This window comes from Erythrolamprus reginae, chromosome 2, assembly GCF_031021105.1.
Source record: "Erythrolamprus reginae isolate rEryReg1 chromosome 2, rEryReg1.hap1, whole genome shotgun sequence".
Taxonomy (NCBI): domain Eukaryota; kingdom Metazoa; phylum Chordata; class Lepidosauria; order Squamata; family Dipsadidae; genus Erythrolamprus; species Erythrolamprus reginae.
In genome coordinates, this window is record NC_091951.1 from 263653375 (window position 1) to 263666705 (window position 13331).

Here is a 13331-nt window from a genome sequence, read left to right on the forward strand (position 1 = left end):
AGAAAGAGAGAGAGAGATTAAAGGCCTAGAAGAGTCATTTCATAGCTACCAAAACTGTTGCAGGACACACCATGAACTAATATTTAAGGGAAACAAAAACAAATTGGAGGAATTTCCCAATACCAAAATAACAAAATTATTTCAGGGAAGTCGTGCCACTATGATTGCTTTTCCAGGTTAATTTCCAAGTAAATAGTGGATTTTGCATCATTTCTATGTTCTGCCACTAGAGCAAAGTTCAAGTAAAGCATCAGGAACTAATTAAAACATCACCCAGGAATCATTCGTCTTTTCTTCTCCTCTATTGCAAAATACATCCTGGCTGGGAAATATGGCAAACCCAAAATTTGACATGGCACGAAGGTGCCCCTGAAGAAGTCTGATAAATTGGTCCTCTGCTGAGATGTGTGGTAGATGTACAGTGGTACCTCATCATACGAACTTAATTGGTTCCAGGAGGAGGTTCATAAGGTGAAAAGTTCGTAAGATGAAGCAATGTTTCCCATAGGAATCAATGTAAAAGCAAATAATGCGTGCAAATCCTTCAGGAAAATCCCAAACTTTAGAAGGGAGGTGAACAGAGGGCAGGGAGGAGCAGCTAAAGGGGGCGGGGGGAAGAAGCAAGGCTCGGCTAAAGGGTGAGTGGGAAGGAAGAAAGGCAAGGGGGGCGTCCCTCCCTTTTCTTTCTTCAAAAGACACCCTTTCAGTGCCTTTGCAAGCACGTTGTTCTCTGCAAAATCTTTGCTCCCCCAAGCTGCCTCTCCCTTTTCTTTCTTAAAAAGACACCCTTTCAGTGCCTTTGCAAGCACGTTGTTCTCTGCAAAATCTTTCCTCCCCCAAGCTGCCTCTCCCTTTTCTTTCTTAAAAAGACACCCTTTCAGTGCCTTTGCAAGCACGTTGTTCTCTGCAAAATCTTTCCTACTCCAAGCAGCCCCTCCCTTTTCTTTCTTCAAAAAAGGGGGGGGAAAGAAACCCCTTCATCCCAGCAGCAGCGGCTTGGGTTCGTAAGGTGAAAATAGTTCGGAAGAAGAGGCAAAAAAATCTTAAACACCGGGTTCGTATCTTGAAAAGTTCGTCAGAAGAGGCGTTCGTAAGATGAGGTACCACTGTATTTAGTTTTGGTCTTCCAAAGTAGCTTCTTTTGTGTACGCTCATCTATAGGAAACTACAACTGGTGAAAACTAGACCCTGCATTTATAACTAGGAAAGTTACTTCCTGATGTAGTGTCTAATCTTAACCTTGGGAACTTTTAAGATGCATGCACTTTAACTCCCAGCCTGGCTGGCTGGAGAATTCTGGGAGTTGAAGTCCACACATCTAGAGCCAAGTCGTTGTGGCCATCTCACCACAGCCAATTCGCTTTAGCCAACTCTCCCCAGGACAATTCCATATGGGATAATTCAAGGCAATAAATGTTATCTGCCATTATTTCTTTCAACATTATTTCTATTGACAACAATGGAAATAATGTCGAAGAACTAGTGGCGGATAACATCGCATTGAGTTATCCTACATGGAACTGCCCCACAAGGCGAGTTAGGCACACCTATTTGTCTCACACAGTGAGTTGGTTGCAGCTAGACGGCTGCGTGGAAATGGCCACAGCAAGATGGTAGTAATGAGCTAGCCACAGGGAGATGGCTGTGGCAAGTTGTACTAGACCAGGGGTAGGCAAAATGGGCTCTTCTATGACTTGTGGACTTCAACTCCCAGAATTCCTCAGCTGATCATGCCAGCTCAGGAATTCTGGGAGTTGAAGTCCACTGGTCATAGAAGAGCCCACTTTGCCTACCCCTGTACTAGACCCTCTAGAACAGGGGTCTCCAACCTTGGCAACTTGAGACTTGGGGACTTCAACTCCCAGAATTCCTCAGTCAGCCTTGGAGATCTAGTTGACAGACAGCAAAAATGAAGTTTCATCATTGACCAGGCAAAGCAAAAAGTCTCTCTAAAGAGGCAGATGGCTTTCATTCACATTCCATGAGATTGGGATTATTCAGAAAACGAGCAAAGCAAGAAAGGAGGCAGAGGAACCAAAAGATCTTGTATACATCAAAACAGAAGGTTTTTCTTCAGCCGACATTTCTAAAATAAACGTGTGTGGAAACCAAGCTTTTCTTCGAGGATGTAGCAAGCGAACTGATTATATTGATTTTCCTAACAGACAGGAAACAGCAGGTGAAACTAGGCAAAATCCCATCAGATACCTGTACAATTAGAACAGCCCACCCCCCAAGGCTGTGTACTCTCACTACTTTTCTCTCTGTATACCAATGACTGCATCTCAAATGATCCATCTGTTAAACTACTGAAGTTTGCAAATGATACAACAGTGATTGGACTTATGCGAGACAATGATGAATCCACATGCAGATCAGAGTTTGAACAACTAGCCTTGCGGTGTGACCAGAACAATCTGAAACTGAACACACACAAAACCGTAGAAATGGTGGTAAACTTTAGGAGAAACCCTCCCATTTTACCACCTCTTACAATACTAGACAACACAGTATAAACAGTAGAGACCTTCAAATTTCTAGGTTCTATCATATCTCAAGACCTAAAATGGTCACCTAACATCAAAGACATCAAAAAAGCACAACAAAGAATGTTCTTTCTGCAACAACTCAAGAAGCTCAAACTGCCCAAGGAGCTGCTGCTACAGTTCTACAGAGGAATTATTAAGTCTGTCATCTGCACCTCTATAACTATCTGGTTTGGTTCTGCAACCCAACAAGATAGACAAAGACTTCCAAGGATAATCAGAACTGTAGAAAAAACAATTACAGTGTTCCCTCGATTTTCGCGGGTTAGAACTTCGCGAATAACCTATACCACGTTTTTTCAAAAACTATTAATTAAAAAATACTTTGTGGTTTTTTTCCCATGCCATGGTTTTTCACGCCCGATGACGTCATACATAATTTTTGCAAAGAAATAACAAAAAAAGTAATTATTGTTAATAAATAATTATGTTTATAAATATCAGGATCACTAAGTGTCTTATTCAATGATGAGTACCAGTAACAAGGATAAGTAAATAGTTGTTAAGGGAATGGGAAATGGTAATTTAGGGGTTTAAAGTGTTAAGGGAAGGCTTGTGATACTGTCCATAGCCAAAAATGGGGTATTTACTTCCGCATCTCTACTTCGCGGAAATTCAACTTTCGCGGGCGGTCTCGGAATGCATCCCCTGCGGAAATTAAGGGAACACTGTACTGACAACCTGCCTTCCATTGAAGATCTGTATATTGCACAGGTCAAAAGAGAGAAAATATTTACTGACACCTTGCAACCTGGACATAAATTGTTTCAACTCCTACCTTCAAAACAACACAATAGAGCACCCCAAACCAAAACAAGCAGACACAAGAACAGTTTTTTCCTAAACACCATCACTCTCCTAAACAAATAATTCCCTTACCGCTGTCGAGCTATTTACTAAGGCTGCATTACTATTTCTGTTAGTCTTCTCAATATTCCTATCACCTATCTCCTCCAACTTATGACTGTAACTCGTTGCTTGTATCCTTTCGATTTGTATTAATATTGATGCTTCCTGATTGCTTTTCTTTTCTCTACTCTAGTGACCCGCAAGCCAACTTTGGGTAACAGCCATCTTAGCTTTTGAGTTATCAGCATTTCCCACAACAAAAAGTCAGCCTGAAGATTTAAGGATACAGGGTTTTTATGGCGAGAAACATCTTTTTCCTGTTAACTGAGCTCTGTTATGAGCCAACAGTGGATCATGACTGACTGGAATATATGCGGATCTCTTCTGCGTTCTCCACCATTCTGCTTAAATATTTTATAAATTTGCTCTACCACTTCAATTTTAATTATATGTTCTGTATATCTACTAATATATTATTCATATACATTTCAGTGTTTGATCCCCAGTAGCATTTACATGGTCTTCCCAGTGTGTTGGTTAGTACTATACATCACAAAGAATTTCCAGCACCGATGGAATTCTCATGCCGAGATTTTTTTTCTTTCTTAAAACATCAGTATTCCAAAAAGAAGTATAAAGATGCATGCAATTTTTACAGGGTATAAATAGGCTAGAGTGCTGAGCGACACACAATCCTGTCAACCCTACTTTGCTGTCCCCACGGAAAAAGCAGATTGCCCACAGAACAGTATAAAAAGCAATGTCACACCAATAAAGTAAATGTTTTCATGCGTGTCTATCCATTTCAAGCAGAAGATACTCAAACTGTGCACCAGCAGAATTTCTTCCAGCACAAAAGATTTAGGCAAGCTGTTCAAAGGCACAGAGCAGTTTATCTTGTGATGTGAATGTTTTATTTTTTTAATTTGCCATATATTAGTGTGTTTAGATTGGTGCAACTTTTCTGTATTGATATGTTACATTTATGTTTACCCCCTTGTAAGTCAGGTTTGGCCACTTGATTTTTCCAAATTCTCCACTTTGCTCCAAGGATATACATATACACTCAGATTGCCCAGCAATCCTGTCATATTTTAATTCCAGCTAATTGGGGATGCGGTGACTTTAACAGTTCAGGAGCTGAGCTTGTCAGCTGGAAGGCTGGGTTCGAGATCCAAGCACTGAACAATGGGGCGAGTTCCTGTCCTTGCCCCAGCTCCTGTACCCCTAGCAGTTCAAGAGCATTCATTCATTCATTCATTCATTCATTCATTCATTCATTCATTCATTTATTGGATTTGTATGCTGCCCCTCTACGTGGACTCGGGGCGGCTAACAACAGTGATAAAAACAGCATGTAAAAATCCAATACTAAAACAGCTAAAGACCCTTGTTATAAAACCAAACATACATACAGACATACCATGCATAAAATTGTAAAGGCCTAGGAAGAAAGCGTATCTCAATTCCCCCATGCCTGGCGGCAGAGGTGGGTTTTGAGGAGCTTACGAAAGGCAAGGAGGTTGGGGGCTATTCTAATCTCTGGGGGGAGTTGGTTCCAGAGGGCTGTGGCTGCCACAGAGAAGGCTCTTCCCTTGGGTCCTGCCAAACGACATTGTTTAGTTGACGGGACCTGGAGAAGGCCCACTCTGTGGGACCTAACTGGTTTCTGGGATTCGTGCGGCAGAAGGCGGTCCCGGAGATAATCTGGCCCGGTGCCATGAAGGGCAAATGAGAGTAGATAAACACAGTATATTTTGGACTATAAGACGCACCGGAATATAAGACGCACCTTAGTTTTGGGGGAAGAAAAGAAGAAAAAAGCTGATTGGTGGTGGTGGTGAATAGCCTCCTTGAATACCCTCAATCAGCTGTTTCCAGTGGTGAACTTTAGCAACAGGTTCGTTGGTTGTGAGCTCTGTGCCTGGCTTTTTCAGCCTGTGAAACCTCACTTGAGAGGCTGGCCATGGCTACATTTGGTGTATAATACATACCCAAATTTTCACCCTCTTTTGGGGGGGGAAGGGGGGGTGAGAAATGCGTCTTACACTCCAAAAAGTTCAGTAGGTACCACTTCAGTGGGAAAATCAGAGCATTCCATATTTCATCATATACTCTGTTGTGGTTAGCATTGGCCCTGCTCCTGCCCCAAGGACTGTGGATGTGGGGGAGACATCCACATGCTGCAGGCCTGTTTTGCCCCCGGTGGAATCTGATGATGAAGGCTCCTCTGACCAAGAAGACATGAGTGACGGGGAGGAGGAGAGTCTGGCAGACAGCTCAGAAGGAGATCAATTATCTAGCTCCTCCTTGGATTCAGAACAAGAGTTAATGATACAGCCACGCATGCGGAGAGCGATGCATAGGCAACAACAACTGAGAGATTATTATCAAAGAAAATGAGGCCACCTGTGGTTGGGTGGGACTGTGGTAATTAGTGAGGCTGCTATAAATAGCAGCCTGTGGGTTTGGCCATTGTGGAGGATTATCAGATCTTTGTGTTTCGTGACTGCTTTACTGACTTTGACTTTTTGTGTGCTGATTTTCCCCCGCTTTGAAACTAAACCAGAGCAAAGTGTGTTTCACTTTGTGAAAGAAGGAGGACTGTGAATTACCTCACAGCTGCAAGCTAAGTATCACAGAACTGATAAGGGACTTGTACAAATTACCAATTTGTTTGGAGACGAGTGCTCTTTGCTATACCAAAAGAGGGCTTAGTTTTAATTGCATTTTCATTATAAAGAACATTGTTTTGAATTTTCAAACGTGTGTGTGTCTGAAATGTATACCTGTGAATTTTGGGGAGGATTCTACCAGAGAGCCCGACAGAACATACTCTATGCTGTGGTATGATATCATGATGGCCACATGATGATGGATATCTTCGGACAAATCTGTCTCAACTGAGAAATTGAAAGGAGTACCGTCCGCCCCCAGAGTCAGATATTACTGGATAGGGGAACCATTTACCTTTATCCAGCCAACCACTTGCATTCTTTTCTCCCTCGAACCCCCCTAGTTCCACAAGGCTCCCCAAATGTCCTTTTCAAAGCAACTTAAAATAACATACATAGAAGCAGACTAAGAAAAGTTATTCTTCATATCTGAGCTTCCCGAATGAGAAACTCAGAATGAGCTGCTTACACTTGGATTTCTTAGGCAGCGTTCTGCCTCTTGTCCAACATATATTGATCCTCTGGAAAAAAGGTATATAAGCAAGAGATTCCTGACAGTAAGGTGCAAGAAGAACACACAGATGCTAGCGTCTGACTTTGGTGTAATTTGCAGCTAATTGAGCTTTCTGTTTCTCTACTGTTACTTAATCAAAGAGCTGCTCTGTTGCAGCCTGTCAAGCTTGGGAACTCAATTTATATGTAAATGCCTTTCCAACTACCAAGAGGCCACCCAACCAAACAGTATACCTTGAAATGGGCCAATACGGGTAAAAAGCAGCTGCAGAACCATCAGTTCCTCGAAGCCTTGGAGGTATTCACTAGGTTTAGTTACATGACAAAACATCAGATTGATTTACAAACTGCCTACCAGGCCACTCCATATTCAAATCATTCCCTTTGTACTCAAAATGATTGCATGCCCTAAACTCCAAACCCCAAAGGATGCCATCATGTGATAGAATCACTATTGACAGGTGTCTAGTGGTTAAGCTGCTAAATACGATAAGGAAAATCAGGTTTGAGCCCAACTTGCTGTGTGACTTTGGGCCAGTCTTTTCTAGAATAAGGGCTATCTATTCCACTTTTATCTCCTGGAGGAAAAGTAGAATAGAAATAATAATTGGTTTTATCACTGCAAAAATCTCAATGACCTAATATGACAGTATATGAGATATTTTAAAGTTGACAAGGTTGGAGACCACTGATTTAGACTTTGCAGCCCAGCTACATTAGCCTACAATCAAAAGACAAAACTACAGGCAAAACTACTCTTGCCAAGTAGATTCTTCCCCGCTCCTTTCTATCTGCCTGCTGCTGCTCTAGGGTGGGAATCAGTGTTCCCTCTAATTTTTTTGGAGGGGGGCGGAAAAGTATAGTGTCTGAGCGGCAGTCCCTTCGGGACTGGGCAGCACAGAAATAATAAATAAATAAATAAATAAACAAACAAACAAGCAAACAAACAAGCAAACAAGCAAACAAACAAACAAACAAACAAACAAACAAACAAATAAAAAACCCACCCTGTTTTGCCTCAGAGAATTTCAAAATAAAATACTGTACTGTGTGTCTATAACAGTGAGCTCATAATAGGGCAACTCTATCAATATCAAAATGCCACTTAAATAGTTGAGCTAGTTTCAAACTAGATTTTGATTTTCTTTCTCTCTTCCTTACTCCCATTCTTTTTCTTTCTCTTTTCCTTCCTCTCTTTTTTCTATCTGTTTCTCTCTCTTCCTCTCTTCCTCTCTCTCTCCTTCCCTCTCACTCTTTCCCTCTCGGCTTCTGGGCAGGTTTGGAAAACTCGGAGTTGATGATGATTTTTAAGTGAGCAATTGCTCACTGCTCAGCTTAGAGGGAACTATGGTGGGAATAGCGGCGGCACTGAACGCCTGACGTTGATGCCAGGTTAGCCAGTTGCCACACTCTTTGCTCTCTTTTCAGGCCAAAAAGCTGCCAGACACTTTGGAGAGAGGGATCACTACGGAGCATGCTCTCTCCTGGCGCAACTTACTGAGTGGATTCTTCTCCGCCCCTTTTCATCTCCACCAAGGGCTGCCTGCTTCACATCGGCAATCGCTCTCTCTCCCCCTTTTCACAACCGAGCTTTCAAATCATATTTGTGGTTTCTGAGGTTTGGGTGGCTCTTTCCATGGAGTCCCTGGGCAGCTAAAGTTCAGGTCGGGGCATGGATGGATAAGAAAGGGGCAGGGAAGAATCCGCTTGGCAAGTTGTGCCAGGAGAGAGCAGTGATCCCTCTCCCCAAAGTATCCAGTATCTTTTTGGCCTGGAAAGAGCATGGTGACTGGCTAGCCTGGCACCAATGTCGGTGCTACCCCCACCCCAGAGCAGCAGCAGGCAGCCATAGGTGGAGATGGAAAAGGGCAGGGAAGAATCCACTCAGCAAGTTGCACCAGGAAAGTGCATGCTCAGCAGCGATCACTTTTCCCAAAGTGTCTGGCAGCTTTTGGGCTTGAAAAGAAGGCAAAGAATGTGGCGCCTGGCTAGCCCAGCTGCCGTTCCTCTCCGAGCCAGGCAAAGTTTGGGTTCGGCGGTCAGGTTCGGGAGGACGCCGGGAAGCCCCCGCCGCCCGGCTGCCAGCTTTGCAAAAGAGCCGCGGAGCTGTCAGACGGTCGGGAGGCTCAAACGGAGGTGGGGAATCCCAAATAGGGAATTCCATGGCCGGAGCTTTGACGTCACAGAGATGTCCTTCCTGGCCAGCTAAAATGTGGAATCCAGGAAGAGCGTCTTCGTGACGTCAAAGCTCCAGGTTTGTAAGGCAGAAAAAGTTCGTAAGAAGAGGCAAAAAATTTCTGAACCCTGGGTTTGTATCTTGGAAAGTTCGTATGACGAGGGATTCATATCATGAGGTACTACTGTATTTTGAAGCAACATATTAAAATCAAGTTTTTAAATTGAATTTAAAATGCCCCAAACTGCAAAGTAACCACCAAGAACTGAGTCAGTTTGATATAGATGCATTTTATCAATAAATTACATGTAATTAAAATATTTGATCACAATTTGGTCCTGATGCAAAAACATTACAGTGTAAAGCTCTTAAATTATTATCAGTATTGGACATTTGTTTTAGAGCATTCTAAAACAGTACATTTATTAAAAGTACATTTTAATAAACAAGAAATAATGGTTTATTAATTTAATTTAAATTGTTAAATTTAATTTAATTTAATAAACAAAAAATTTTTGCTAATACAAGCATTATTTGCTAAAAGTCTGCAATAAAGAAGTCAAATATCTCCTATTTAAACAAAGTGGCTTTAAAGAATATTAGGTATTATTATTGTGTTGCAGTTAACAACAACAATAACAAAGATCATATTTACTGGACATTCCATAGAATCATAGAATGCCATTAACCTAACTCAAGGGTTATTCATTACTGCTTCATTTTGGCTTAATATCAATGTTTGTTTGCATGATCTTACAAAGATCAAAGATGAATATCATTTAAACTTGTGGATGTACTTTTGAATTATATATTACAAACTGGAATTATTTCCTATATCAAGTATTTTGTATTTATATGGTATGGGAAAAGCAGCCTTAAATATTTCTTTTCAAAGTTCAAAGACAGTGGAATTTTACATTTACCATCTTGCAAAACTGAGATGTTCCCTTTTTGCTTAACAATTTGTCTCTTTACCAAAGCAATAAAAATGGTTAATCAATATTAATACATGTGCCAAGGTTTTCAGATGCATTTAAAGATTGGCCAGAATGATTTCATACATGCTGTTTCTTCTTTTACTTGCTTTTATGGTTTTGGAAATTTTGTGTTTTCTCATACATACTCATACAAAGAATGTAGATTGAGGAAAGCTACACAAGTGTGTTCACAAATATGACAATTATATTTGCTATCAAGAGTCAAAAGCTAATTTTGCAGATGTGAGCAAACCATCCACTCAAGGCCTGAGCTACGAAGTTAGTTGGGGGAAAGATCAAAGGCAACATGAGAAAATATTATTTTACTGAAAGAGTAGTAGATCCTTGGAACAAACTTCCAGCAGACGTGGTTGGTAAATCCACAGTAACCGAATTTAAACATGCCTGAGATAAACATATATCCATTGTAAGATAAAATACAGGAAATAGTAAAAGGGCAGACTAGATGGACCATGAGGTCTTTTTCTGCCGTCAGTCTTCTATGTTTCTATGTTTCTATATCACCAGTTGTTTATGAGCAGGGGTGAGTTCCTACTTACCTCACTGCCAGTTTGCTTTCTCCCACACCACATGGTCAAACCTCATAGGCATGTGTGCCGCCGCCCCCCCCCAAAAAAAGCTAAAAACAAGATGGTAACTTATGCACAGTGCTGGAAACTCAGTTTCTCTGCACACACAGGGGAAAAAACCTGGGGGGGAAATCTCAAGAAAATTTCAAAAAAAAAATATCCCAAAAATTCAAAACAAGAGAGATGGGGAGGCGTCTGTAATATGGTAAATGATTTAGCTTTACTAGATAAATGGTCAAAGCAATGGAAACTGCAGTTTAATGTTTCCAAATGTAAAATAATGCACTTGGGGAAAAGGAATCCTCACTCTGAGTATTGTATTGGCAGTTCTGTGTTAGCAAAAACTTCAGAAGAAAAGGATTTAGGGGTAGTGATTTCTGACAGTCTCAAAATGGGTGAACAATGCAGTCAGGCGGTAGGGAAAGCAAGTAGGATACTTGGCTGCATAGCTAGAGGTATAACAAGCAGGAAGAGGGAAATTATGATCCCGCTATATAGCGTGCTGGTGAGACCACATTTGGAATACTGTGTTCAGTTCTGGAGACCTCACCTACAAAACGATATTGATAAAATTGAACGGGTCCAAAGACGGACTACAAGAATGGTGGAAGGTCTTAAGCATAAAACGTATCAGGAAAGACTTAATGAACTCAATCTGTATAGTCTGGAGGACAGAAGGAAAAGGGGGGACATGATTGAAACTATTAAATATGTTAAAGGGTTAAGTAAGGTCCAGGAGGGAAGTGTTTTTAATAGGAAAGTGAACACAAGCACAAGGGGACACAATCTGAAGTTAGTTGGGGGAAAGATCAAAAGCAAAATGAGAAAATATAATTTTACTGAAAGAGTAGTAGATCCTTGGAACAAACTTCCAGCAGACGTGGTAGATAAATCCACAGTAACTGAATTTAAACATGCCTGGGATAAACATATCCATCCTAAGATAAAATACAGAAAATAGTATAAGGGCAGACTAGATGGACCATGAGGTCTTTTTCTGCCGTCAGACTTCTATGTTTCTAGGCCAGCGTCCACAGATCACCACCGACAGAAATAGTTCCACGATGTTATCATGATGTCACCAGCAGCTTGCTACAAGTTTGGATGAACCAATCTGAACCGGAAGGAACCCACCACTGGTTATGAGGATAAATTATGTTTATAAAATTCTTTTCAGCCTTTCTTCCAATGGATTCATTTCAACCTATGATTTATGTTCGAATGAAGCTGTAGCTGAAACAGACAGAATCTCCTTGAGGGACATCTGGAAGACTAACAAGTCATCTAAACTACAATATCTAAAGCTTGTGATCTTTGTTAGATGAATGAGCAAATATTTCAATGAGTGACCTCCGAATAACCCAAGATAATAATCAGCAAAGGTATGGCTGGAATTTTTAGCAACTGGAAAGTCACATTTTGATGTTCAGATAGATGTTACTCCTAAGAAATGACTATGATGTCATGAAAAATTATTCTGAAGGGCAGTGGAAAAGGAAAGGTGTGTAAAGAGGGCAGGTGGCTAGGAAGAGATTCGACTACTGTAATGCTCTCTACATGGGGCTACCTTTGAAAAGTGTTCGGAAACTTCAGATCATGCAGAATGCAGCTGCGTGAGCAATCATGGGCTGCCCTAGGTATGCCCATGTTACACCAATACTCCGCAGTCTGCATTGGTTGCCGATCAATTTCTGGTCACAATTCAAAGTGTTGGTTATGACCTATAAAGCCCTTCATGGCATCGGACCAGAATACCTCCGGGACTGCCTTCTGCCGCACGAATCCCAGCAACCGACTAGGTCCCACAGAGTTGGCCTTCTCCGGGTCCCGTTGACTAAACAATGTCGTTTAGTGGGCCCCAGGAGAACAGCCTTCTCTGTGGCTGCCCCGACTCTCTGGAACCAGCTCCCCCCAGAGATTAGAACTGCCCCCACCCTCCCTGCCTTTCGTAAACTTCTTAAAACCCACCTTTGCCGTCAGGCATGGGGGAATTGAGACATCTCCCCCGGGCTTATACAATTTAAGTATGGTATGTCTGTGTGTATGTCTGCTTTAATAACAGGGATTTTAATGTTTTCTTTTTTAATCGTTATGAACTGTTTTTGATTGTTGTTGTGAGCCGCCCCGAGTCTACGGAGAGGGGCGGCATACAAATCTAATAAATAAATAAATAAATAAATAAATAAATAAATAAATAAATACATACATACATACATACATACATACATACATACATACATACATACATACACAAACAAACAAACAAACAAACAAACAAACAAACAGGAACAAAATTGGCTGAAAAGGTTTGGAAAGAAAGTTCCCCCCGGAACTTAGAATTTTCCCAGCTCTGAGCTGACTATACCTCCTCCAAAAAATAACTGTGATAATGCAATAAGAAAGGGAAGATGCATAGGCAGAGAGACAAGACAAAGCTGTCTGTGTGGGAAGGGGGTCAAATCAGTCAAATTGTTGCTCTACATAGAGATGGCCTATGGTTCCACTCAGAACAGGCCGACCAAAGAAGTTGATTACCCATGCTCAGCATCATTTCCAGAGGTTGGCTTTGGGAAATAGATGCATGAGTGCTGCCAGCATTGATGCAAAGTTTGAAGGAAAGGGGAGTCAGCCTGTCAGTTCTCAGACCATACGCTGCATGCAGCATCAAATTGGTCTGTGGGGCTATCCTCCCAGAAGGAAGCCTCTTCTAAAGATGATGCACAAGAAAGCCCACAGATGGTGTGCTGCAGAAAAGCAGACTAAGGACATGGATCCCAAATATGCCCATGTTACACCAACACTCCGCAGTCTGCATTGATTGCCAATCAGTTTCCGGTCACAATTCAAAGTGTTGGTTATGACCTATAAACCCTTCATGGCACCGGACCAGACTATCTCAGGGACTGCCTTCTGCTCCACGAATCCCAGCGACCAGTTAGGTCCCACAGAGTGGGTCTTCTGTGGGTCCCGTCAACTAAACAATGTCGCTTGGCGGGACCCAGGGG

The 13331-nt window shown here is 41.7% G+C and overlaps 1 protein-coding gene across 1 annotated transcript in view; it reads right to left on the reverse strand.

The window, feature by feature from the left end:
- Positions 1-13331, reverse strand: part of CCDC171 (coiled-coil domain containing 171) — a 222465-nt gene that overhangs the window by 144426 nt on the left and 64708 nt on the right.